The 12,385-nt window shown below is 38.1% G+C and overlaps 1 long non-coding RNA gene across 1 annotated transcript; it reads right to left on the bottom strand.

Annotated features, from left to right (window-relative positions):
* Positions 1 to 5,071: 5,071 nt before the first annotated feature.
* On the bottom strand, positions 5,072 to 7,506 carry LOC129656160 (uncharacterized). The gene is made up of 4 exons (XR_008716241.1): positions 7,072 to 7,506; positions 6,336 to 6,501; positions 5,716 to 5,782; positions 5,072 to 5,632 (listed from the first exon to the last, which is right to left on the bottom strand). It is a non-coding gene; the product is annotated as an uncharacterized LOC129656160 (long non-coding RNA).
* Between the last annotated feature and the right edge of the window lie 4,879 nt (positions 7,507 to 12,385).

Here is a 12,385-nt window from a genome sequence, read left to right as displayed (position 1 = left end):
CATGATCCTAGGAAAGGTGGGTGTCTGCAGGAGGACTTGCCTGTGAGGCATCACCAGCAGGTGACACGTCTCACATCTTGAAAAATGAGTGCCTTCAGGAGAAGGGAAGAGAACCTTTGCAGGCCACCATAGCATCCACTGTAGCTGCCACGTGGGTAATGCACGGTACTGTTTCAGTACTCACCATCCTTAAATTAAACAATACTTTCAACCAATATTTATGAACACCTACTTTGTGTATCGTTTCCTTTGCATCAAATGCCTTCCCCTCACTTAGAGATATCTGGTGAATTAATGCACCAACATTCTGGTAATATGTCAGTTCCTCTAAGGAACCACTTTTAACTATGACATACAGTTATACACTATCTTTTCTATTTCTGTGCCATCAAAGCATTCATGTATGCCTTTTCCAGGGCATTAGTCACGTATTAAGATGACTGTATTGGGGAATCTTATTTGTATTAGTATCTTTTTCTTATTTTTTCACCCAATACAAAACTCTAGTGAATAAGTCATTATTTAAAGTCTGTATGTCTAACATTAGCATAGTTATACCTTCTGTCTTTTGGTGAGCATTTGTATGGTTTATTCTTTTAATTCTTTTACTTTAAATTTTTCTGTATTATACTTTAGATATGTCTCCTATAAATGACGTTTAATTCAGTTTAATTTTGTTATTATCCAGCATGACAATCTTTGTGCTTTAGCTAGAACGTTTAGGACACTTATGCCTAATGCAACCACTGAATTATTTAGGTTAAAATCAACCATCTTATTTTGTGCTTTTAATTGATCCATGAGGCTTCCCAGGTGGTTCAGTGGTAGAGAATCTGCCTGCCAGTGGGTTCAATCCCTGGGTCAGGAAGATCCCCTGGAGAAGGAAATGGCAACCCACTCCAGTAATCTTCCCTGGGAAATCCCATGGATTCCACAGGACCCTCATGGGTTACAGTCCTTGGGTTCTCAAAAGAGTTGGACATGGTTTAGTGATTAAATAACAACAATTGATCCATCATGTCTTCCCACCCCCCCCCCCCCCCACACCTTTCTTGACTTCTTCTGGATTGATTTTTTTCTTTGCAATCTATTTTTTTTTAATTTAATTTTATTTTTAAACCTTACATAATTGTATTAGTGCAATCTATTTTTTCTCCCTCTCTGTTGGTTTGGGAATCATTTACTTTTTTCTATTCTTTTAGTGGTTACCCTAGAGTTTCCAACATTCACCCTTCACTTATCAAAGTCTAAAGTTAATCAACATGTTTACTCTCTTCTGGAACCAATACAAGGACTTAATTTAACTCAATTCTCCCTTTGTCCCAATCATAGTTGAAACTTGTAGTTGTCATGAATTTTAACAGTTTAAAACTCTGTAAGACATTCATATTATAACTTTAAAGTCAATGTTTATATTCACCCACAGGTTTACCACTTTTTTAGTTCTTTAATCCTTCCTGCATCTCTGATCCTTCAGCTCAGTTTACTGGCTGTGAATTCTCTCAGTTTTTGGTCATCTGAAAATTTCCATATTTCACTTACATGCTTGAAGGATATTTTGCTAAGTATAAAATCCTATGATAGTTTTTATTTTCTATAAGAACATTGAAAACATATTCCCATTTTCCTTTAGTTTTCATTTTTGCCCTTGAGTTACTTAAACTATAGATCCTTGGAAGGTAAATCTGTCTTTTTTTCTCTAGCTGCTGTAAATCTTTTTCATTTTTTTCTTTAGTTTTCTGTAGCTTCACAATGATACATCTTGATACATATTTATTTTTTCTTTATACTATTTGGGGTTCTTAGGTTTTGTTAATCTGTTCTGGAAAATTCTGCCATTTCAGCCATGGCATTTTAAATATTGTTTTTGCTCCATTTCTCTCTTTTGATTTTATTTCTAAACCTGCAGTTAAATATATTAGATCTTTTCACTATATCCTCTATTACCCTCTCTTCTATATTTTCTATTTGTCTCTTTTTGCTATATGTAGAAATTCTGTTCTGACCTCTTTTCTTGCTAATTAATTCTCTCTTCAGAATGTTGAATCTTCCATTAAACTCATTCAATATATTCTTAATTCGTTATTATATTTTTCCTTTGCAAAACTATGTCACTTTTTTCCAGTTCCTTCCTGAAATTCTCATGCTTGGTTTTTCTTTCTTTCCTTGACTTGGTGTTGATATTTCCAACATATGGCATCTTTGTTAGTCTGTTTCTATTATTTTATTGTTTTGACTGGTTCTCATCAAGGTGTCTTATTTTCTGTGTACCTATTTTTTTTTTCATTGTGTACTCTTCAATATATTTGATAAACTATTTTATGAATACTTTGAGATGTAAGAGTGGTATGTAGTTTATCTGAGACCTAAACTGTGGTGGACCCAGAGCATTAAGTCTTGTTCCCACTGTCCAAGACCTTCAAAGGAAATTCAGTATTCTAGCCATTTCTTTCAGAAAGGCATGTATCCTTTGGGGAGAGGGGGGAAGATTTGAATATAAGACTTTTATTTTCTTCTAGATTTTGATTGGGCAATTTCTCGTTTTTGGCTAATCGTTTGCTTTTGAAAGGTGTGGGTTTCTAAAAACTTTTTTCCCCAACTTTATTTTACTTTTTTCCGAAGAAGGGTTAATCTGAGAAAAACTAGTCTACTATTGCAGGATAGAATTCTGCTTTTGTACTTGAATTTTTTAGCACAGTTCTGGTCACTCCATGTTTACTGAATAATGACTATGTGAATGGTCATGGACACTGAAATCAAGCTGTACAAGCTATAGTTTACTATCTTCAAGGAACTTACGTTTATTGAAGTGTTGGTTGTTCAGCCATGTCTGACTCTTTGCGACCTTATGGACTGTAGCCTGCCAGGCTCCTCTGTCCATAGGAGTCTCCAGGCAAGAATACTGAAGTGGGTAGCCATTCCCTTCTCCAGAGGAACTTCCTGACCCAGGGATCAAACCCAGGTCTCCTGCTTCACAGGCGGATTCTTCACCATCTGAGCCCCCAGGGAAGCCCTTACCATTATTAGGCAAGGAAATAAAATACACAAAAAACTTTAAATAATAACTCCTCTACCTCATTAGAACGGATTCAAATGTATTCTTTTTAATGGCTGAGTAATACTCCATCGTGTATATGTACCATAGCAGTTCTAATGAGGTGGATGAAACTGGAGCCTATTATACAGAGTGAAGTAAGCCAGAAAGAAAAACACCAATATAGTATACTAACGCATATATATGGAATTTAGAAAGATGGTAACAATAACCCTGTGTACGAGACAGCAAAAGAGACACTGATGTATAGAACAGTCTTATGGACTCTGTTGCAGAGGGAGAGGGTGGGAAGATTTGGGAGAATGGCATTGAAACATGTATAATATCATGTATGAAATGGGTTGCCAGTCCAGGTTCGATGCATGATACTGGATGCTTGGGGCTGGTACACTGGGACGACCCAGAGGGATGGTATGGGGAGGGAGGAGGGAGGAGGGTTCAGGATGGGGAGCACATGTATACCTGTGGCGGATTCATTTTGATATTTGGCAAAACTAATACAATTTGTAAAGTTTAAAAATAAAATTAAAAAAAAAAAGAAAAAAAAAACTACTCTATAAAATACAGTTAATGTCAGGCTTCCATACTTTCTTAGTAGAATTGTAAATGATTATAGTTCTTTGAAGGTAAGTTTAATAATACTTTTCAAAATTAAATACGTATATATACTTTGGCTAAATAATTCCACATCTAAGTATTTGATACATACTTTGTATTTACTTGAATAAGTGCTCAAAGGAATGTATATGAGGATATTCATTGGTAACAGTATGTTTATTATAATAAAAAGACTGGAAACAATCTAAATATCAAAGGAGGATTGGTCAAATAAATTATAATATATCACACAATAGAATACTATGCAACCATTAAACAGAAAGGGGAAAGATTTATATATTTTGATGTGGAATACTTTCTGTGACATGTTTATGTGAAAACAAAGAAAGAAAGAAGAACCTTGAGAGTTTGTATAATATGCCACACATACACACACATACTTAGAAATTTATAGAGTGTCTCTGGAAGGCTCTACATGGGGTTCCTAATAGTGGTTATATCTGAGGAGAAGAACTGGGGCTTTGAGTCAGGGATAAGAAAGAAACTTTTCATTGGGTATTTTTGTGTTCATTCTATTCTATCCTGTCATTTATTTTTACCATATGCATGTTTTTAACCATTACATAAAAAAGACCTGAAAAGTGCTAGGAAAGTTGTCTGTTTGAAGCTACATCGTATTGGTGATCAATTGCCCTCAACCCTCACCTGCCTGACACTGTATTCCGGTTTTGTTCTGACAAAGTCTCATGACCCTTCCAGAACTCAGTGTCTTCTGTGAACTGAAGACACTGACCTAAATAATCTCCAAGGCCTCTTTAAACTTTAACACTCCCCAGTTTCATCTACCCTCATGGAGATACTCTTATTGCAGAGGTATTTCAGTCAGGCAGTGTCTTTGAAGATAAGTTGGCAAATGAAAGTGTTAGTATTAGATGAAAGTATTGGTTGCTTAGAGTGTTAACCTTCCCTTTGGTTCTCCTTCAAGTATGAAACTGTGCTTTCCTTAAGATAATACGTTAAAATAATTGTTTGTTTGGATTCACAGTTTGAAACTGAGATTTTTAATATAACTTTACATTTGAAATATTTTAGGCCTGTTTTTCTTTGAGACTGAGTAGACTTAAGTCTCTCAGAGACGGACCAAATCTTATTACTCTCTATTTACTGTACAATGAAAGCTTATTTTGTGTTTTTACGTTTTATGCTCACATAGATCTAAGTGGCCAAAACATTTAATTAAATGGACTATTCATACAATCTCATTTCCTGGCTGGTCATCTGTATCGATGATAACTGTAGTATCCACTCCATGGTTATAACTCTGATTCTCAAAAAAAAGAGAACAGTAATTTAAATCAAAACTATGCTCAGACTAAGAACTTAAAATCTTTATAAAAAGTAATTCAAGTTTATTTGCAAAAATTCAAACAATAAAGAAGTAAGAATTGGTTTCCTCTGTATTGCTTCAATCCCACTCCTTAGAGGTAAACATTTTTAGTATGGCACGTATTTTTACACACACATAGACACACACACACTGTTTTTACACTAATGGGATTATATTGAACATACTGTTTTATAATTTGCTTTTCTGCACAGCAAAATATTGTACACGTTGCTCTGTCTCATCCTTTAAAGAGCTGCACTATATTGAGTCACACAGATGTGCCATGATTTATTTACATATTATCTTAGTAATAGGTATGTAGAGTTAGCTTCTATTTATATGCTGTGAGAGGCAGTGTTCATTGAACTTAGCCATTTGGCTAGAATTTTATAGAATACTTTTTTTTTAATTGAGGTTTTAGATTACATAGAGCTTGCTACATGCTAGGCACCATTGTAACCACTTTAAAATATTAACCTTTTTCATTTTTATAATAGTATGTGTGTGTTAGTTTCTGAGTCGTGTCCGACTCTTTGCAACCCCATAGACCGCAGCCCACCAGGCCCCTCCGACCGTGGGATTCTCCAGGCAAGAACACCGGAGTGGGTTGCCATTTCCTTCTCCAAAAGAAACTATAGAAAGAAAGAAAAAAAGAAAGAAAGTGAAGTCGCTCAGTCATGTCCAACTCTTTGCGACCCCATGGATTGTAGCTTACCAGGTTCCTCCATCCACGGAAATGTCCAGGCAAGAGTACTGGAGTGGGTTGCCATTTCCTTCTCCACCTATAATAATATAGATACTGTTACTATCTCCATTTTGCAGAAGATAAAATTAGGCTCAGAGAGGTTAAGTAACTTGCTTGCAGGCTCACAGCACTAAGTGGTATAGCCAGGGGTGGAATACAGGCTCTCTGAATTCAGAGCCTGTGCTTAATTTCTATGCTTTCCTGCCCCATGGGATAGGTATATTTGGAATTTTTGATAGACACTGCCAAGTTGTCCTCCAAAAAGTTTATATCACCTTATACTTCCACCAACTGAGTTTGAGAATTCACCCATTTCCTCATTTCCTTACCAAAGCTATATGCTTTAAAGATTTGTGGGGTACAACAGATACATGTATGTATATGGCTGAGTCGCTTTGCTTACACTGGAAACCATCGCAACATTGTTAATTGGCTATCCTCCAATATAAAATGAAAGGTTAAAATTTGGGGGGCAATTTATGGTTGAAAAAATAGTATCATATTATTGTTTTAATTTACAATTAGTACAATAATAACATTTACAAATCTCAACTTTTATGAGTCCTTTAATAAAATACATAAAAGAATACCTCATCATTTCCAGATTATCATTCAAGAGCAGTGAAGCCCACACACAGCTTCTTCAGGAAATGCTGACAGCCTGGTGTGCACATGGCTTCCATGTTTGTAGAGGTTCCAAAGTTTGCTTTTGAGGTTACTTTCTTTTTTCTTGTGAATAAACTTTTCCCAGAGGACCTGGGTGAGCAAAGGCTTTTTTTAAAGTATAGCTTGAACTATTTCTTGAGCAATCCAGGAACTTATTTACAATGTGATCCTCAGAATCACATCACATAGTTTGTAAGAGGGTGTGCCCAGAGCAGTTAGGAAAAGCAAAACAGCATTTTAACAGTGAGGGATTTAGCCGGAAAATCTGACCCAACAAGTAGAAACTCTTTTTAAAGGTTCAATCAAGTTTATTCCCATCACATTCCTCTGGAATGCCCAACAGGCACATGCTTTGTCAATGAAAATTATTTTCAAACTCATTGATGTTTTGTTTGGCAAGAATCATTTCTTTGAACGATTTCTTATTAATCATCTATGATTTTTCACTTCTGACAGTGTTATCATCAGCTGCATGTTTATAAAAGAGCCAAACTTCAACCTGCATTCAGTTTTAATCTTTGTGTCTTGAGAATGCAATTTGAAAAAAAACCAACCAATCGATTTATAAGCAAATTTCAGATCTTTAGCATTACAGAAGAAAAGTGAATAGGATGAAATTCTTCTATCATCCTTATATTGTGAGAGCACACACACACTCACCTTACCAGTCATGCCATTTAGCTTTCTCCCTCTCTTTGTGGTATGTCATTTTCTGTTTCTGGGGACGTGGTTTGCCTGTGGTAATCCAAATATGAGTGACAACCCCCAGTGTCATCATGGGGTCCTGCCTCTCAGACAAATAACTCATTGTAGTTCTCAGATTACATCTTTCCATAGGTGATGACTCAAATTGCTTTGGTCAAACCACCTTGTCATTGTTGTTTAGTTGCTATGTCATGTCCAGCTCCCTTGTGACCCCCATAGACTATAGCCCACCAGGCTCCTCTGGCTATGGGATTTCTCCCAGGCAAGAATACCGCAGTGCCATGCGAGCTCAGTTGTGTCTGGCTCGGCAACCCCATGGACTGCAGCCCCCTAGGCTCCTCTCTTTATGGGATTTTCCAGGCAAGAATACTAGAGTGGGTTGCCATTTCCTCCTCCAGGGGATCTTCCTGACCCAGGGCTTTAACCTGTGTCTCCTGCATTGCAGGTGGATTCTTTACCACTGAGCCACAGGTGTATTAAAAATACATTCAGGAGTAGATGAAGGAGTTTGGCACGTATGATTTTCACATTCTGGGGACGATGTTGGCCAGTGCTGCCTCTGGCTGTGAGCAGCCTGTGGGTCCCCAGGGAGCATTTCACAAGGCTTCAACTTAAATGTTGTTTATACATGGCCATTGATTTTCTTTACCAAGAGCTGCCAATCCAATGGAATTAGCTCTACCTGTCAAGCAAGTCCACCCTCTCCTCATCCAGGTGGCCAGCAGCAGGAGGAATGACCATGCTGGCAATCAACTGCAGAGTCAGTATTACCTGGAACTTGTTAAAAACGCAAATCCTTTGCCTCACCCTCTGTCTCCTGGAGATCTGGGAGTTTGAGAATCACTGGTCTAACCTAATATGCCAGAATCTTCCACTTTCTTTCTTTTTTTTACTCCATATTTCTATATCCCTTTTTACCCCTGTAATATTTTCTCAATCTTGGATTCTCTTTCTAAATGTCTTTGAATCATCCTGTGGCTGGGGCTCACCCTGATGAGTGGTGTGCTGGCCAAGGCTTAAAGATAGTCTTAGGAGAAGGCAGCCTTGTTGTGTAGCCTTTCATTGTTTCTGTGGTGTAAATACTCCAACCATGGTTGAATGCAAACTACTCACATGATCTTACTGCAAACGGAGTTGAGAAGAGATGTGCATAATTGCTCTCCAGAGTAGGTGTGAGCAGCCTTAACACCCTGTGGTGAGGAACCAATAATCCTGTAGGTATTGGCTTGAATTTAACTCACTGGGAATTTAGATTGGGTTTACATGCAAACTTGGAGTCATTATTTGCAGGCCATTTGTTGAATCATTAAATACTTTTGATCATTAAGGCAACTAAAATATCCAGTTGATATCCTTTAAGATCACTGGAAATATTCAAAATCAGCTTGGAACTGGCATTTTGCAGATGTCACACACGTAATAGATTCAAAACCATGCCTATATTTGATGCTTTTCTTTGCATGCCCCATCAGATTACTTCTTTGGTAGATGGTAAGCCCTCAAAAAACATGCAGTTTGTTGTTTTGTTCACCATTCCGTCTTTATTACTTACACTCAGAACTGCCCCGAAGCAGGAGTAGAGATGCAGACATAGAGAATGGACTTGTGAACACAGATGGTGAAGGAGAAGGAAGGACAAATTGAAAGAGTAGCTATGATGTATATACACTACCATGTGTAAAACAGAGAGCTAGTGGGAAGCTGCTGTAGAGCACAGGAAGCTCAGCCTGGTTCTCTGTGATGACCTAGAGGGGAGGGATTGGGGGTGGGTGGGAAGGAGGCTGAAGAGGGAGTTGTTCAGTTGCTAAATCACATCTAACTCTTTGAGACTCCATGTATTGTAGCATGCTGGGTTTCCTTGTCCTTCACTATCTCCCAAAGTTGTATGTATGCTTATAGCTAATTCACATTGCTGTGCAGGAGAAACTAACACAACATTGTAAAGCAATTATCCTCCAATTAAAAAAAAATATGATAAACCATAATGGAAAAGAATATTAAAGAAAGAATGTATAAATATGTATAACCAAATCACATTGGTATTTAATAGGAATTAACAGTGGAAAATAATAGAATGGGAAGGACTAGAGATCTCTTCAAGAAAATTAGAGATACCAAGGGAACATTTCATGCAAAGAGGGCTCAATAAAGGACAGAAATGGTCTGGACCTAACAGAAGCAGAAGATATTAAGAAGAGGTGGCAAGAATACACAGAAGAACTGTACAAAAAAGATCTTCACGACCCAGATAATCATGAAGGTGTGATCACTCACACTCACCTAGAGCTGGACATCCTGGAATATGAAGTCAGGTGGGCCTTAGGAAGCATCACTATGAACAAAGCTAGTGGAGGCGATGGAATTCCAGTTGAGCTATTTCAAATCCTGAAAGATGATGCTGTGAAAGTGCTGCACTCAATATGCCAGCAAATTTGGAAAACTCAGCAGTGGCCACAGGACTGGAAGGGGTCAGTTTTCATTCCAATCCCAAAGAAAGGCAATGCCAAAGAATGCTCAAACTACCACACAATTGCATTCATCTCACAAGCTAGTAAAGTAATGCTCAAAATTCTCCAAGCCAGGCTTCAGCAATATGTGAACCATGAACTTCCAGATGTTGAAGCTGGTTTTAGAAAAGGCAGAGGAACCAGAGATCAAATTGCCAACATCTGCTGGATCATGGAAAAAGCAAGACAGTTCCAGAAAAGCATCTATTTCTGCTTTCTTGACTATGCCAAAGCCTTTGACTGTGTGGATCACAATAAACTGTGGAAAATTCTGAAAGAGATGGGAATACCAGACCATCTGATCTGCCTCTTGAGAAATTTGTATGGAGGTCAGGAAGCAACAGTTAGAACCCGACATGGAACAACTGACTGGTTCCACATAGGAAAAGGAGTACGTCAAGGCTGTATATTGTCATCCTGTTTATTTAACTTCTATGCAGAGTACATCATGAGACACGCTGGACTGGAAGAAACACAAGCTGGCATCAAGATTGCCGGGAGAAATATCAATCACCTCAGATATGCAGATGACACCACCCTTATGGCAGAGAGTGAAGAGGAACTAAAAAGCCTCTTGATGAAAGTGAAAGAGGAGAGTGAAAAAGTTGGCTTAAAGCTCAACATTCAGAAAACGAAGATCATGGTCCCATCACTTCATGGGAAATAGATGGGGAAACAGTGGAAACAGTGTCAGACTTTATTTTTGGGGGCTCCAAAATCACTGCAGATTGTGACTGCAGCCATGAAATTAAAAGACGCTTACTCCTTGGAAGGCAAGTTATGACCAACCTAGATAGCATATTCAAAAGCAGAGACATTACTTTGCCAACAAAGTTACGTCTAATCAAGGCTATGGTTTTTCCTGTGGTCATGTATGGATGTGAGAGTTGGACTGTGAAGAAGGCTGAGCGCCGAAGAATTGATGCTTTTGAACTGTGGTGTTGGAGAAAACTCTTGAGAGTCCCTTGGACTGCAAGGAGATCCAACCAGTCCATTCTGAAGGAGATCAGCCCTGGGATTTCTTTGGAAGGAATGATGCTAAAGCTGAAACTCCAGTACTTTGGCCACCTCATGCAAAGAGTTGACTCATTGGAAAAGACTCTGATGGTGGGAGGGATTGGGGGCAAGAGGAGATGGGGACGACAGAGGATGAGATGGCTGGATGGCATCACTGACTCGATGGACGTGAGTCTGAGTGAACTCTGGGAGTTGGTGATGGACAGGGAGGCCTGGCGTGCTGCGATTCGTGGGGTCGCAAAGAGTAGGACACGACTGAGCGACTGATGATCTGATCTGATCTGAAAATCCACCCCAATATTTTCATTTAACTTTCCTTCTTTGAAGACCTTATCCCCAAATACAATTACATTCTGAGGTACTAGGTCTTCAGCTTGTGAATTTGAGGGGATCAATTCAGTCTATAAGGATTGCAATCAAACCTTCTATATCTTAAGGATCTATCAGGTCAATAAAAAAAAAATCAAAACCAAAAAAAAAAAAAAAACTTGTAGATTTGGAGTCTATCATACATATGCCTCTATACTTGCTTTGATATGATAACTTGTGTTGATTGTAAAGTGGATACAATCTGATCTGAGAAATTACAAATTAATCTTACAAATTGCAGAAATAGCCCTCTCACCCCTCCCCTTATCTCATACTTATCCTTGGCACATAAGCTTTAGTTTCTGTGGAGTGAGTTGAAAGAACAGGAGAGATGTAAATATAATTAGCTTGCATATATAGAAAAATAAGATTGGAACTTTATAATGCATATGTTGTATATGTTTGTGTGAGAGTATAGACTGATAGATAGGTACACTATAAATATAAGGTGTGAGGACTTTATCCTAGCACATAGTTTCACTTGAGGGAAGACAACATTGAAGAGGCTGAGCTGCCAAAAAAAAAAATCTCAACTGTCAAATTTCTGAGATTAATTTTTGGTTCTCTGACTATCAGAACTACAGAAAAGAATTTCAGAGTGTGGCCAGTCTAAAAGGCCTTTGGTGTGTCTCTTTGTTGGGTCAGAGCAGGCTCTACAAAGCTGAAACTCTCTTGGTTGGGAAATGGCTCCACTTTGGTCAGAACTCTGGCCAACCGTGAGAGTAACATGTCATCTGAAGTCCAGCTTCTGTTTTTTTCCTTATTGACATTCTGTCATCTTAAGTCCTGTGGTGACAGGAGTGAATCATAACACCAAGTTTTAATTTTATACTGTAAGTTTTGTTAGGTAAGGTGTAATTTTTCTGTTACCTTTAGGGATCATGATCAGACTTTTAAAAATTGTCTTGTTGTTTTTTAAGTTGATGTTCTCTTTTGATTAGTAAACTTTTTTTTCTTAAACTTAAAAATAATTTCAACATGCCTGGAGAGAATATGTTCTTGTAATAAAATAACATGCCTAGGTGGTTCTTGGCAACCAGCCTAGCACGGTGAGGCATGCATTATTACACAGTTACACACATCCTGGTGTATGTTTTATTATGTAATTGTTCTTCTCATTCAGAGATGCTGCTGAAAGCAGTTACATAAGTCCTATTCATTTTGTGGGGAACCTAAAAGATGGAAGTAAATAAGAGCCAAATTCATAGACATGGAGACAGCTGTTTCTTAGACTGAATGCTGCATCTCTTGATGGAATATTGAGCTACACTCTCAGGAGACTGAATCAGCACTTTTTGGTCTTCTTATTCCAATTGCCTTCAGGTTCCCCCCCGCCCCCACCCCAGACAGCAAGCAATAGCAGCATCTGTAATTTG

This window comes from Bubalus kerabau, chromosome 6 (genome assembly GCF_029407905.1).
Source record: "Bubalus kerabau isolate K-KA32 ecotype Philippines breed swamp buffalo chromosome 6, PCC_UOA_SB_1v2, whole genome shotgun sequence".
Lineage (NCBI taxonomy): Eukaryota > Metazoa > Chordata > Mammalia > Artiodactyla > Bovidae > Bubalus > Bubalus kerabau.
Note: the sequence above shows the minus strand (reverse complement) of the source record. Positions and strands in the feature narration are given on the sequence as shown.